Source organism: Hylaeus volcanicus, chromosome 3 (assembly GCF_026283585.1).
Source record: "Hylaeus volcanicus isolate JK05 chromosome 3, UHH_iyHylVolc1.0_haploid, whole genome shotgun sequence".
Taxonomy (NCBI): Eukaryota; Metazoa; Arthropoda; class Insecta; order Hymenoptera; family Colletidae; genus Hylaeus; species Hylaeus volcanicus.
Genome location: NC_071978.1, coordinates 15948535 through 15961824, shown reverse-complemented (window position 1 = coordinate 15961824; position 13290 = coordinate 15948535).

The following is a 13290-nucleotide window of genomic DNA, read 5'->3' as shown; positions in this document are numbered from 1 at the left end:
AATTCAAATTTGCCTGAGTTGTTGAAAATGTTGACTTTGACAAAGTTGTTTCGACTTTATGATGAATCATCCTGTAACGGGACAGATTGTCTTTGACTAACTACTGAATGTCCCTTGTGTTTAACCCTTTAACTTACAACTACGTGCGATTTGTAATATCACACCATTGATGATTATTAATTTTTTGTTATTGATTTTTGTATAAATACTGATTATGTGAATTGCTAATTTATTCAGGCGTTGGAGATAAATGATATTGATTTATGTTATATTTTATTGACTGGTAATAAACATTTTGTTGTACATCTACCACAATTATTACATCAGGTTGTAATTATGTATCAAATATTTTACAAAATTAAAACAGTTGTGTCTTACAAATGTGCATGTCTCGAAACCTGAGCGATCTTGTTTACGTTTTAGACCCAGGCTGTTGGAACGCAAATCGTAGGTTAAGAGGTTGTTACGTCCCAGCTTATCTGTGACTCTTTCTTGGGATCTTCGTCTTCAATTAAAGAGCTAAAGCTCACCTTAACTGTATTCTCTAACGGGAAAGAGCAATTCGGGATTGCAATGATTGTTTTCAAGGTTTAGCATATAAATATGTATTGTTACAAAATAACGAGTTTATATTACAATATCGGTTTTGGGAAATCAAGTATACAATTATGTAGGTACGTTACCGCTTGTCGGTCTTACAGTTTGGTTGTACCAGCTATCTGTTGTGGTCCCAGGGCTGTGCTGTTGCAAGGATCTGTTTGTCGGCAACTATCACTCGCGACACGGGTCTCTACTAATTAACAACGGACTTTCCTCGGTAACGACGCGGCGCGCGTACGATTACTCTATCCGTGACTACAATAATTTAGTATTTGACGACCAAAGCGCGGCGCTGAGTGCGTGTTCGATTGACGATAAAGGTTCGATGTGATCTTAATCGATTATACGTCGGTCTTTCGTAGGTAACGACAACGCGTCAAGTTAATCTGTCCGCGACTACAAGATTTCGGTAATCACCACGATAAAAACGTACTGACAGCGGAATAAAAAAGAGCGCCGTGGGGCCACGGGTTTATATATTAGCTGATCCTCGCATGGCACGAGCCGCGTTCGAGAACCTTCGCTTCGGCATCCGTTGAAATCGGGAGGGGTCCCAAGTTCAGCGGATGTGCTGGCGTTGAGCGCTGACGCCTATTTCGCTGATTCGCAGATCGCACGATTCGGTTCCCGAGAAACGGTTTCCGAATCGTTTGTCAAGCGCATTCCTAAAAGTATCTGATCTTAACTATTCGCAATGCGAGGTCGATGAAAAGGGACACCGGCAGGGCCGGATGTAACAAGGTTAAGGTAAGTAAATAGACACCCTGTATGTTTGATAATGGTCTGTTTTACATCATATCTCAGTAATAGACAACAAATTATTGGTTTCCATAGCAAAGAGCTACGGGCCACCAAAGTATTAAGTACTGTTAATAGACTAATTGATTTTGAGTTAAACTATATGAAAGTGATTCTGCAACTTATACGTAGTTGGGATGGTGACATACTTATATAATTGTATACGATTTTTAATGCTATGAAAAGCGTTACGTGAAGGATTGCGATGCCATGAAAGCTTAATAGCAAACTACCTTCTAAAAAGTCCATCAGAGCAAAACCGAATGCTATATTTAGTTTGAGCAAACAGTAAAAATGATAGATGATTTAAATATGTAGTTGCAAGAAACATTGTAATCTTACAAGTCCGACTAGATATGCCTCTAAACAAGTTTTTAGCTAAACGCAACAGTGGTGTCGCAGCCTCCTTATTGTTCGAATCTCAGTTACTGTGGCATATTTCTATTTCTAAAACTGAAATCTGCCACTAACTAATAGAAATAGACCCAAGTAGGGTCCCGTTATTGTGTTGAAATATAACATTAGTTCGGCTCTCCCTCGTCAACGTTGAAAAGCTTTCGGAAATACGGTCTCATTAATTTTGGAACAGAGCTTGAATATCAAATCCGAGCGGTAGCGATCGACAACTCTACCGTCTTCAGACCACAGTTACAGAAATTCACGAACGACTCAACAATGTCAGCCGCAACGTTAAGGAGCTTAGGATCTCTTTGACTGGCTACTAGATTATTCACGATCCGAGTGTCTTTCAGCGACATACAGCAGTAGAAAGTCCTCCAAAGGCTCTTTCTTTTGTTAGGCAACTCGTTGGACCGCGTCCCAGGCATCTGCGTAAGTCGTCTTCGTAACGTGGAAGCAGCCAGATAACCATGAATAACCAATTCATTTTCGCGACACTCGACGCGTGTCAGCCGGCACGCGCAAATGGCTTTAGTGACTCTCACCGCGAGGGAATTCGTTCGTAACTCGCTTGAATAGTTTATCAGCAGCGGAACATTGTGCGGATTAACTCGGCCCTCGTTCTGCTCTTATTCCTTCTTTAAAGTTTGACGTAGGTACCATGGAGGAAGACCGAGGAACTGGCAAATACGGATTCTGATAACTATGATGATTCAGGAATTCGAAACACATGTTTTCTTGCTATTCTTAGGAAGGACTTTGAATGTCTAATTTTTGAGCTTCTGCCAACATTTATGTAATACGAGTTATTTGGCACAAGTGTAGGGAACTTTTGTTGTTACAATGAAAATTAATTTTAATGAAATTATTAAGACAGCACTGTACTACGCACTGTACTACGTGTCACGTGAAAATATACTTTAATATTGCTAGAAATCATGTAGAAGAATTTTCTCAATACAAAATCTGGCATCCTCTAAGGCAGTGAACATCAATCTCGGGAAGTATAAAAATTACTATATCAATTTTATAATTTACTGAGATACTTACGAAAATCTTATGATTAGTACATACATCTGTAAATGTGTACATAGCAAACGACATAAAAGGAGGCAATATTTTTAAATGGGGAATTGTGCCTTTATTACATACAGGGTGTCCCACCTCATCTGTTATAAAGCTATAACTCCAAAACTATCGGCCGTATGGAAAATTGCAAATATGGAAATTGCATAGTAAAATGGGGTGTATGTTTCAGCGAGAAAGAATTTTTTTTAACTTTATCATTTAACAAGATATGATTGTCAAATTTCGTTTTTTAAGTGAAACTATATATTTTTGTTTAGATCATGCGATAGTACTTTTCAAAATGAGTTCATTAAGCTTTAATGCATTTACCCGACTTTTATTAGTTTTTAACCGACTTCGAAAAGCAGGAGGTTACTCAATTTGACTGTATATAATATACAGTAGTTCTTAGCCACTGTCAAAATCTATACACATATATAGATATATTATATAAAATGAATAAAAACACTACACTATATTTGAGATAATACTACTTAGACACTGTGAAATAGTGTCACTGTACTTTGTGAATTTAAAATAAATTAAGTGCTATTATATATTAATTGATACAAAATTGATGCTTGTTTTTGAAGTTACAATATCTTAGTTTTCGTAAAAGTAAAAAAACAACGAAAACTTGGGAAAGAGAAATGTTTTATACTTTACTGAGAATTGTTTTCTTCGGACTCAAACTGACAGAAACTTTTTTTAATTTAATCGTACAGGTTTTTTTTTATTACTTATTGTTATCGTTATTTAGGTACATGTAGGATATTAAATAAATTAATAGATCCTGTGCAATATAAAAAACATTATGTTGTGTTGAAACGTTGAAAAATTCTCATAAATAAGAAGACATACATATACATATTTATACATTGACTGCTTTCTTAAACCTTTATTGCTAATAAATACAAAAGTTTCTTCTTTCTTCTATTTCCATTTTAATTATAATTCTCTTTTTAGTTTCTTTATATGCATTATGTCCCTTCTGTCATTTGCTTTTCAAATACAACTTTTTATTACAAAATTTGCGGAAACTTTCAAACTGAAACAAATAGCGGATAATTCTTTAATTAAGTTGCGAGTGAAAGAAGCTGACATCATTCGTTTGAAAGTTATTTCTTTCCCTGCGACTGCTCGATCCCAAGAGTAATAACAGTAAGATGTTCTACAGGAATATCTGAGGTGTTTTCGCGCAAGTAATTAATGCTTCTAGAAGGAGTTCATTAAACTTTAAATTAAGGTGCTACGACTCGGGCTTGATTTTCGATTGTGATTCTTCGAATTTCGAGATGATTCTAAATGCTTAACGAAATGACGCCATGATAAGGTTTAATCATGCACTACAAAGTGATTACAATTTTTAGTATAATTGAATCATTGTGTTACTACTTTAAAAGTTGAACAAAGATAATAAAGAGAGTAATTTTTCATTTATTTATGATTTTTATTATGATTGAAAACATTATGATGTTTTTGTTAATTACAAATAGTTTATGATTGATGATTGATGATTATAAACGTGAATTCTTTTATGACTTTTCCTAGTGGTTAACGATGCAACGTGATTTCCCGACACGGTCCGCGATCCGCGCCGGGAAGCGTGCAAAATGAGTTTTCCGACTTCTCACGCCTTTTCGGAAAAACCCGGGCGACAGGTATCAGGAGATGCCGGCGTGAGAAGCCGAACTTCGCGAAATTTACCGCGGCTAGCGATCCGGATCGCGGAGAGGGGCGTGGATCGTCGGCGAGGAAAGGAAGTCCGGGAAAGCCGTCTTCACGGCAAGACAAGGCGGATTAACACAGCAATCGTTTAAAAATATTGCGGTTTATTGTACCCGGACGAGGTTACAAGATTCGGTGTAGCTGCCGAGCTGCCGTAGCGTCTAAGGACACCGAGGTGACCGATAACCGACACGAGAATTACGGCGTCGTTAACACTCGATAATTCCGTTTGCGTTAGCCCACGTTCCGTCGCGATTCGCACAAAAGCGACTTTGGAAACGATGTTCGGACAATCTTGACGCGGTCGCGATGGGCTCGATCTCTTCGACGAGAACGTTAACCGGCAGCGATCTAAACACGTGCCCGTTACAATGGACTCGCGACTAGATGCTCGTTATTTCGTTCGATAACCTACGAAAAGGCGATTTCCCGCTAACAATGCTATTTTGCCCGACAGGGTGCTCGGCAGCCACCAGGTAACCCGACCAATACACGATATCCTATCCACGAGCGTAAGGTAAAGGAGGAAGCGCTTACCGTACCGTTCCGCACGTGCGTCGCTGACGAAATAGGACGAGCCAAACGAGCTCGTCGCACGCGTAGGCTCACGCGCTTCCCCCAGCCTTACCCCATTGGTCGGCGGCACGCGGCATCTTATGGCGGCCATATTCAAATCGCGTTATCGGCGCACTCGTCATCGGCGGTCGTCCAGTCCTGTCCCAGGAGCTGTTACCAAGACCCTCCAGCCCCTGACCGTTTGAGCTTCGTCTGTCCAGTCCGTGCAGCCGGCGCCGGGTTGGACGGGATCAGTAGCCTCTAAGCCGCATCGCTCGGTGATGCCGTCGTTAGCCCAATGCTATTGCCCTTCAGATACGTAGATTAGTCATAACCCTGGGTTACCCTGGTGGCGCTCGCGATCTTGGTCGGTCTCGTTCCCCGCGGAGAGTTCGCCCACTTTGTGACGCGGCAATCTGCCACGTCACAACGAATACTAACGTCAGGATTACTTTGACTAGTCAATCGTAACAATAATTACAGAATAATCATTTACCATCCAATTGTGAAATGTACATTGTATTTATCTACATTCTTTTAACTATTAAGGGTAGAAAATAAGTAATTTATTTTTTACGAGTGGTAATTGCAAACAACCCTGTGAGTGACACCTACCAAGAAAATCAAGACTGATGATCGGTTATTTAGCTGACACATATAAAAGTTTCAGAACTGTTCAACAGTTACTGTGCCAACTTTGTGTGAGCTAGCATCACAAATGTATAAATAAAGTTAAATGTGCGAAATATAACAGCGATCGAGCATTCGCTTCTTTTTCCTTAACTTGTCACAACTTACTTAGCATGTACAGAACATACATATAACAACTTGAAAGAGAATATTGTAACTCCGAAAGATGGCTGTATCGAATAAACGCCTGTAGAAACTTTGTTTGTTCTTCTGTAGTTTTTTTGTTCTATTTATAAACATTAAATCAATTTCCAATAGTACCCAACAGTTTCAATGGCCTGTTACCGAAGTACTTATCATTCACGGATGTTCTCGGTAAGCAAAGAAACTTTTCCGCTGTACCTTTTCTTTAACGAAGCACAGTGATTTTCAACAAGATTCTGTTAAGGATGCATTATTAGGACGTTTACTTTTCTCTTTTCTATAATTTTCTCTCTCTATTTTCGTTCCCTCCTATTCCTTTTATGAACATTCTTCCTTCGTTTCTTTTTTATTCTGCACACTCTTACTCCATGGCTTAATCCTCTACTATATTCCTTGTGTTTTACTTTTCCTATTGTTATCCGTCCCTTTGATACCTCTTTATATTCTTACCATTACCTTTCGTGTCACTGAATTTTTGTACGTTTTTTTAGCGAACATTATGTTCTACAAATATAGCTCTGTTTACCCTATTTATAAAGAGACTTCCAAAAAGATGGAGAGATTTAAATTGGCTGAATGAAAATTAATTTTAATGGACGTTAATCATATTGTAACACCGATTAATGTTCATTTAAATTAATTTTCATTGAGCTAATTTCTAAATGTCCATCTTTTTGAATAGTACTGTACCAAATGGCAATGTTTTCTTATATATTTTCTATTATATTTTCCGATCCATTATATCTTCTGGTCTATTGTGTTGCAACCTAATTTATAATCGTACAAAAAACCTTCACACGCAAATTTGAATTTGACGCATTATTCGCTTTGTTTCACAATTTACCATTTTATATAAAAATAATTTATGAAAAACCGGTCATATCATTCCGACTAACTTCAAACTTCAAATTGAAACATGATTAATTACCAAAATATAAATTGAATAAATTTATTGTTGCTGTGATTGTCACTAAAATTGTAGATAGTAGATGTATATTTGTTGGACAACACGCAGTAGTTTTATTTAAAATTACCTTTATTAATTCTGTTTTGACGTTTCAATTTGAAATTTTAAGTGTTAATCAGGAAACACATTCTAAATAAAGTATACAATACTTTTACATTCCTATATTTATAAATATCTTTCTGTTTATTATTCGTCCTTTCACAAATAATTTCAACTTTAACATTCCCACTTCCATAAATAACTTCAATTTTAACATTATTACTTTCAATAAATAAAGTTTTTCTAACTCTCATATTCCTAGTTTCATATACAAATTCGACTTAGACACTCTCACTTTAACAAGTAACTTCAATCTTACTAATATGTTAAAAAATACCACTGGCCCATAAATTTCGTAGGTAGAATACTTCTTGTCATATCTGATTCAGTTTCGAAAAAGGTTACCACTGAGCTAATACATCAATTAGGTTCTCCTTTGTCATATTAATATTTGTAATTATACGAGCTGTTCTTGTTAGTATGGCGTAGAGTAAGCTTGTTGAAGTCGGGTTTCAAAACTTTAATAGTGCAAACGGCACCCTCGATGCAGTTGCAAATTTCACCCTGGCATTGAGAGTCCAACAACAACCACTCCGGGGTTAGAATTTTATAAACGAGCCGCGTCGGGTATTTAACCGTGTTACGGTAGTTTCTGTATATTTCCATGGCTCTCCATAAACGTCTGTGGTGTCGTGCGCCCACGCGCTAACAAGAATAGCTCGACAGAGCTAGTACAACGCGACATACCTTGTGTTTTCCTTCTTTTTCTGTTCTCTGATTCACCTTGTCCCACCCTACCACCAACATTCTGCTTTCTGTTCAACTACTGTCTGTATTTTTTCATCTCATTTCTTTTTCATAATGTACAGTGCAGTTCTCGCACATTCCTTCTAATATTTTCATCCTTCTTTAAATAAACGACTACTTAAACGACAAGCTTAACTTTTAACGATGAGAAAAGTGAGCCGAGTATTTAATCGAGTTAATTTTTGTAGTACTTCTTTTATACGTACAATGAGCAAACTTTATACAATTATTATACTTTGTTTGATAAACGTTATTGAATTCTTATTGATAAAGATATACGTTATACTAATTAAAATTTCGATTGATATATTTATATTGATATATTCGATTGATTACATTTTTGAAAAGTAAGAATTCGATAAGTCAAGAATCGGAATATAAATAGCTATAAATATGTATCTAATAGGTAGCGTGTAATATTGACACACAACAAAATATTGACAAATATAATATTATTTATGATTGGTATCTATTACATGAATACGAATTCTTGTGTGACAGTTTGTTTGTTTATAATATACTGAAATTTCTATTTCTATTTAATACTGGTTATTTTTCAAAAATGTTAATATCAATCGAAAGGTTAATTCAAACAGTGAATACGTTTATCAATAATGATATGATAATATTTATTTAACATGAATATCAATTTAAAGTCAGCAGTTTTAGTGAGTAGCAGTGACTCACTATAATTTATAAAACAACAACTGATGCAAATTATTTCATGTCGCCAAGATGAATGAGAAGCAATAGTTGAGTCCGAAATGAAATTCAATGTCAGTTGTCAAAATTGTCAAAATGTCAAGTTATTAAAATTTGCATAATTCATTAAACTTGCTTATTTAAGACTGCGAAGCAAATAATCTTTTTTTTTAAGTTATTACATAAATTTATCAAATTTGTTACATTTTCCCTCCTATATAAACGAAGTTCTTGTTTAATATAAATGCAATAATTTTGTAATTTAATCGGAGAGAATCAGGCTTAACACTTCAGACAGAATTCAGTAGTATAAGACCTTCATTAGTCGGACAACTCTGTATGCTTAGTTATTGTGTTACACTACTGCATCCTCGTTCCTTCAATTAGTGGGTTAAAGTGCTATTTAATTTGAATGAAATACTGAATATTTCTAGCTTCAGACTAAATTATGAATAACATTATCATCACCTAAACGAAATATTATGTCAATAAATTAAATTAAGTAAGGAATAGTTCGATTGCTACATATTTATTTACAGTGAAAAATGTAAGAACTAATGTTGGGATGTATTTCTCATTTCAACCATTTCTTAAGAGTTCCATGAGCAGAGTATGAGCTGGACGCATCCAAACATTCAAATTATACAACTTTAGAAGTTTCTAGTTTACCAAGGGTTCTTATTTGTGTGCTTTTCAGAGTCCAACTTATGGGCGCCGTTCTGCTAACTTTTGCATGCTCCTTATTCTTCGTTCAAGTGGGAACATTCTTGCTTAGAGATTTAATAATTCTGTCGAGATAAATATTGAAAAAAAGAAATGAAAGTTTATTTAAAAACTTAACTAGTTCTTTACTAATCCTTTATGAAACAAAGGGACAGAGATTTTCTTTCTGAATTTGATGTATTTTGTCACCTTCTTTTGTATGCTCGACGCTTGCCAACAGTGTACAGTGTGCTTTAGAATTACAGGTAAAAGGTTTGCAGTTCTGAGAGTCGAGAAAGTAAACTATGTAGTCTTTAAGTATATGTTCAAGACCTAGACGTTTTAAAGGTACAATTTTAGTTTTAAAAGTTAATTGAAGTTAAACAGATCTATACGTGCGATCTTATGAAAAGAAACATTTGTGGAAAAAAACAAGGGAAATCTGTTTTCAATATATTTTCCATTTTATACTTATTGAAACGTAGAAAGTTGCTTTTTTTAAATGATTGAATTGAATTTATTTTAAAATATCACAATTATTACATTTATTGAAAATGTAAAAAATATTTTGGGTACGCGGAAATTATTATTATGTTTAGTGATGCGCACAAGACGAGACGAGACGAGATTTCTACTATCTCGATCTCGAAATATGCATATCGATCTCGAATTTTCGACAATTACGAATATATAATCTTGATCTCGACAAGATCTTGTCGACTTATAGAATTGGAATAAAAATTTAAAAATGTGGAAACATTCTAGGAATATATTACTGAAGAATTGAATATCAACACTTATAATACACATCTTTGTGATATTAGGAACGATACATAAGATTTCCATTTCTTAGATTTGTTACGTACAGAGACTCTACTCTGTTTCGTTATTTCCATCAAACCTCTCCTCCGTGACATTTGCCCTTTCGAGCGGATGTGGCCGCGGCCCTTCGATAAAGTTTTTACTAAGAAACTAGGGCGCGTCGCGGGACTGATTTCCACGGAAAAATAGGAGCTACGTGCCTCTACGCATCTCCGCATACGGCAGCATAGGATTCATGGAATAAACTCCCACTACCGATTTTTAACCGAATTCAGAGTATATAAACCGATACGTTTTGCATCTCGGGTGTTCATTTTCTTGAGGACACGTTGAAGTTACGTCGCGCTATATATTAAACCCGCGAGGCAAGATCGGGAAGAATCCCCTTCGAGCAAAGTAAAGCAAAGTAAAGTTCGGGTGATAGTAATCAAGAAGAAATAAGACGCAAACCGTGTTACCTCGTCGTTAAATCGGGAAGGATCCCCTTCGAACATAGTCTTGAAACGTTTTGGTAAATACTCGTTCCATTGTAAACGTGACCCCCTTATTTCAACTCGGTGCGTAACCTTGAGAGTAGGAATTAGTTTTCGCGATATATATACAAAAAACATTTGTATAGTCCTAATTAAACCTTTGAATACATATATACTTTAGTAGAGTAATCCTAACTATTTTCTTCAGTACCTATCCTATTGAACTATTAAATTAAGGAGACCCACAGCAATACACCTTTACCGCTCGAGGTGTATTGCATAGTAGAAGTTACGAGGCCCCAACTAACAAATCCTAGTAGCAAACCTACGTTAGCCATACGTAGGCACGTCCACAACATCCAACCTCCTAGTGGCAACCCTTCGTTAATCATACGCTGGCGCGTGCACGACAACTTTCCAACCTTCTAGTGGCAACCCTACGTTAGCCATACGTAGGTGCGTCCACGAAAGCACATCCCTATTAACAAAATTGTCCAAACGACAACTATCCACGGCAACGCGGCCGAAACAAGCCTCACAGCCCTCGGCTCGTAACAGATTCTACGGGTTTGAGAATTCCATTTCGCACAGAATGTAAGTACATTACAAATAGGATAATTTCATATAATGTAAGAAAAAAATTTCAGAAAATACGTATTTGGTAATTTGATTTATAGTTTAAATACACAAATTGTCGTGAAAATTGACTAACATTTTGTAATAAAAGTATATTAATATCAATACATCATTTATAAAAATGAATTTTTCTGAAAACTAATTATATACTGGATACTTTGTTCTTTTACGGACCACTAGTACCACCCACAGCTTCTCGGTGTTGTCCCTGCTAATCTACACTAATGCGCAAAACTTGGCGGACAAACATTTAAACGGTTCGAAAAATGGAAGTAGTCAACCGATTGGAATGAAACTCCGTGAGGAGTAGTTTTGAAGTGTCGTCTGGGCGTGTGTAAAGTTACATGGGCGATGGTTGATGTGAAGGGGTTAATTCACACCCTTAAAGGGGGGTGCGTTGAAAAACGTCACTTCTAAAGGTGCCAGAGATGACGGAAGGGGTTGAAAAAATTAAAAAAACCTTTAGGGCGACTCTGTTTGTTGCCCTCTACAAAATGTACCTCTTGAAATCCCTCTCGGACAAACCCACCCCCCACGTCCTCCCACCCCCTCTAAAATCCACAATTTTTGGACGACGGTCTCGATTTTGGGCTCAATGCATTCTCTGGACTCCCCTGATCCAGTAAATGCTATCACCCATACCGTGCACCCCATAGACACCCTTTGGGGGGGTGGAACAGCTCGCAAATTTTCAACCCCCTTCGTAAGGGAGCACTTCCACACATCGGAGGGCGATGAAATTCACCATGTTTGTTCTCGATACGTTAAGGATGAATGCCGAAATGGTCCCGTTTCGAAAACTGTCCTCGGAGCTGAAGGGAGGGCGGCAGAGGTAGGGGTGGTCCACCCCCAAGTGTAAGGGTTGGAACGTTGTCACGTTGCATGGATTACATGTCCAACAGTCCAGGGCATCGGCCTGACACAGTTTTGATGTCTTTTTCCTGCGTGAATGGCAATCAAATACGAAAATGTCGTTTTTTGGGGGAAAACCCACCCCCAACATCAGACCCATCTGCAGGGTGAACAAGCAACGCCACGTCAACACCGTTCATGGTATCGGATGCGCGAATGCTTTATTAACAGGTACCCATAAATTCAGATTGTTTCAATCACGTTTTTGTTGTCAAAACAGAGCAGATTTGAAAGAGTAGTAAGTGAGCCGGCATTCAGAAGCGGAGCGAGGGCCTGCACCCGTACGTGGTCAGACCAGACCGGACCCCAATTTAACATGGGCTGACCGCGTTGACGTGGTGTTGCTTGTTCACCCTGCAAATGGGCCTGATGTTGGGGATGGGTTTTCCCCCCAAAAACGACATTTTCGTATTTTATTGCCATTCACGCAGGAAAAAGACATCAAAACTGCGTCAGCCCGATGTCCTGGACTGTTGGACATGTAATCCATGCAACGTGACAACGTTCCAACCCTTACACTTGGGGGTGGACCACCCCTACCTCTGCCCTCCTCTCTTCAGCTCCAGGGGCAGTTTTCGAAACGGGACCTTTTCGGCATTCATCCTTAACGTATCGAGAACAAACATGGTGAATTTCATTGTTCTCCGATGTGTGGAAGTGCTCCCTTACAAAGGGGGTTAAAAATTCGCGAGCTGTTCCACCCCCTCCCCCCAAGGGGTGTCTAGGGGGTGTACAGTATTGGTGATGGCATTTTTTGGATCAGAGGAGTCCAGAGAATGAATTGAGCCCAAAATCGAGACCGTCGTCCAAAAATTGTGGATGTTAGAGGGGGTGGGTTTGCCCAAGAGGGATTTCAAGGGGTGCACTTCGTAGAGGGCATCAAGGAGAGTACGCAAATAGGTTTTTTTGAATTTTTAAACCCCTCCCGTCACCCCTGGCCTTTTCCAAACAGGCGTTTTTCTACACCCTCCCTTTTAGGGGGATGAATTAACCCCTTCGCATCAACCCTCGCCCATGTAACTTTACACAAGCCCAAAGGACACTTCAAATCTACTCCTCACGGAGTTTCATTCCAATCGGTTGAGAACTTCCATTTTTCGAACCGTTTAAATGTTTGTCCGCTAAGTTTTGCGCATTAGGGTATATCTAATCTCACTTTACACTTTACACTTTTGCACTTTACACTTTACGCTTTACACATTACACATTACACATTACACATTACACATTACACATTACACATTACAC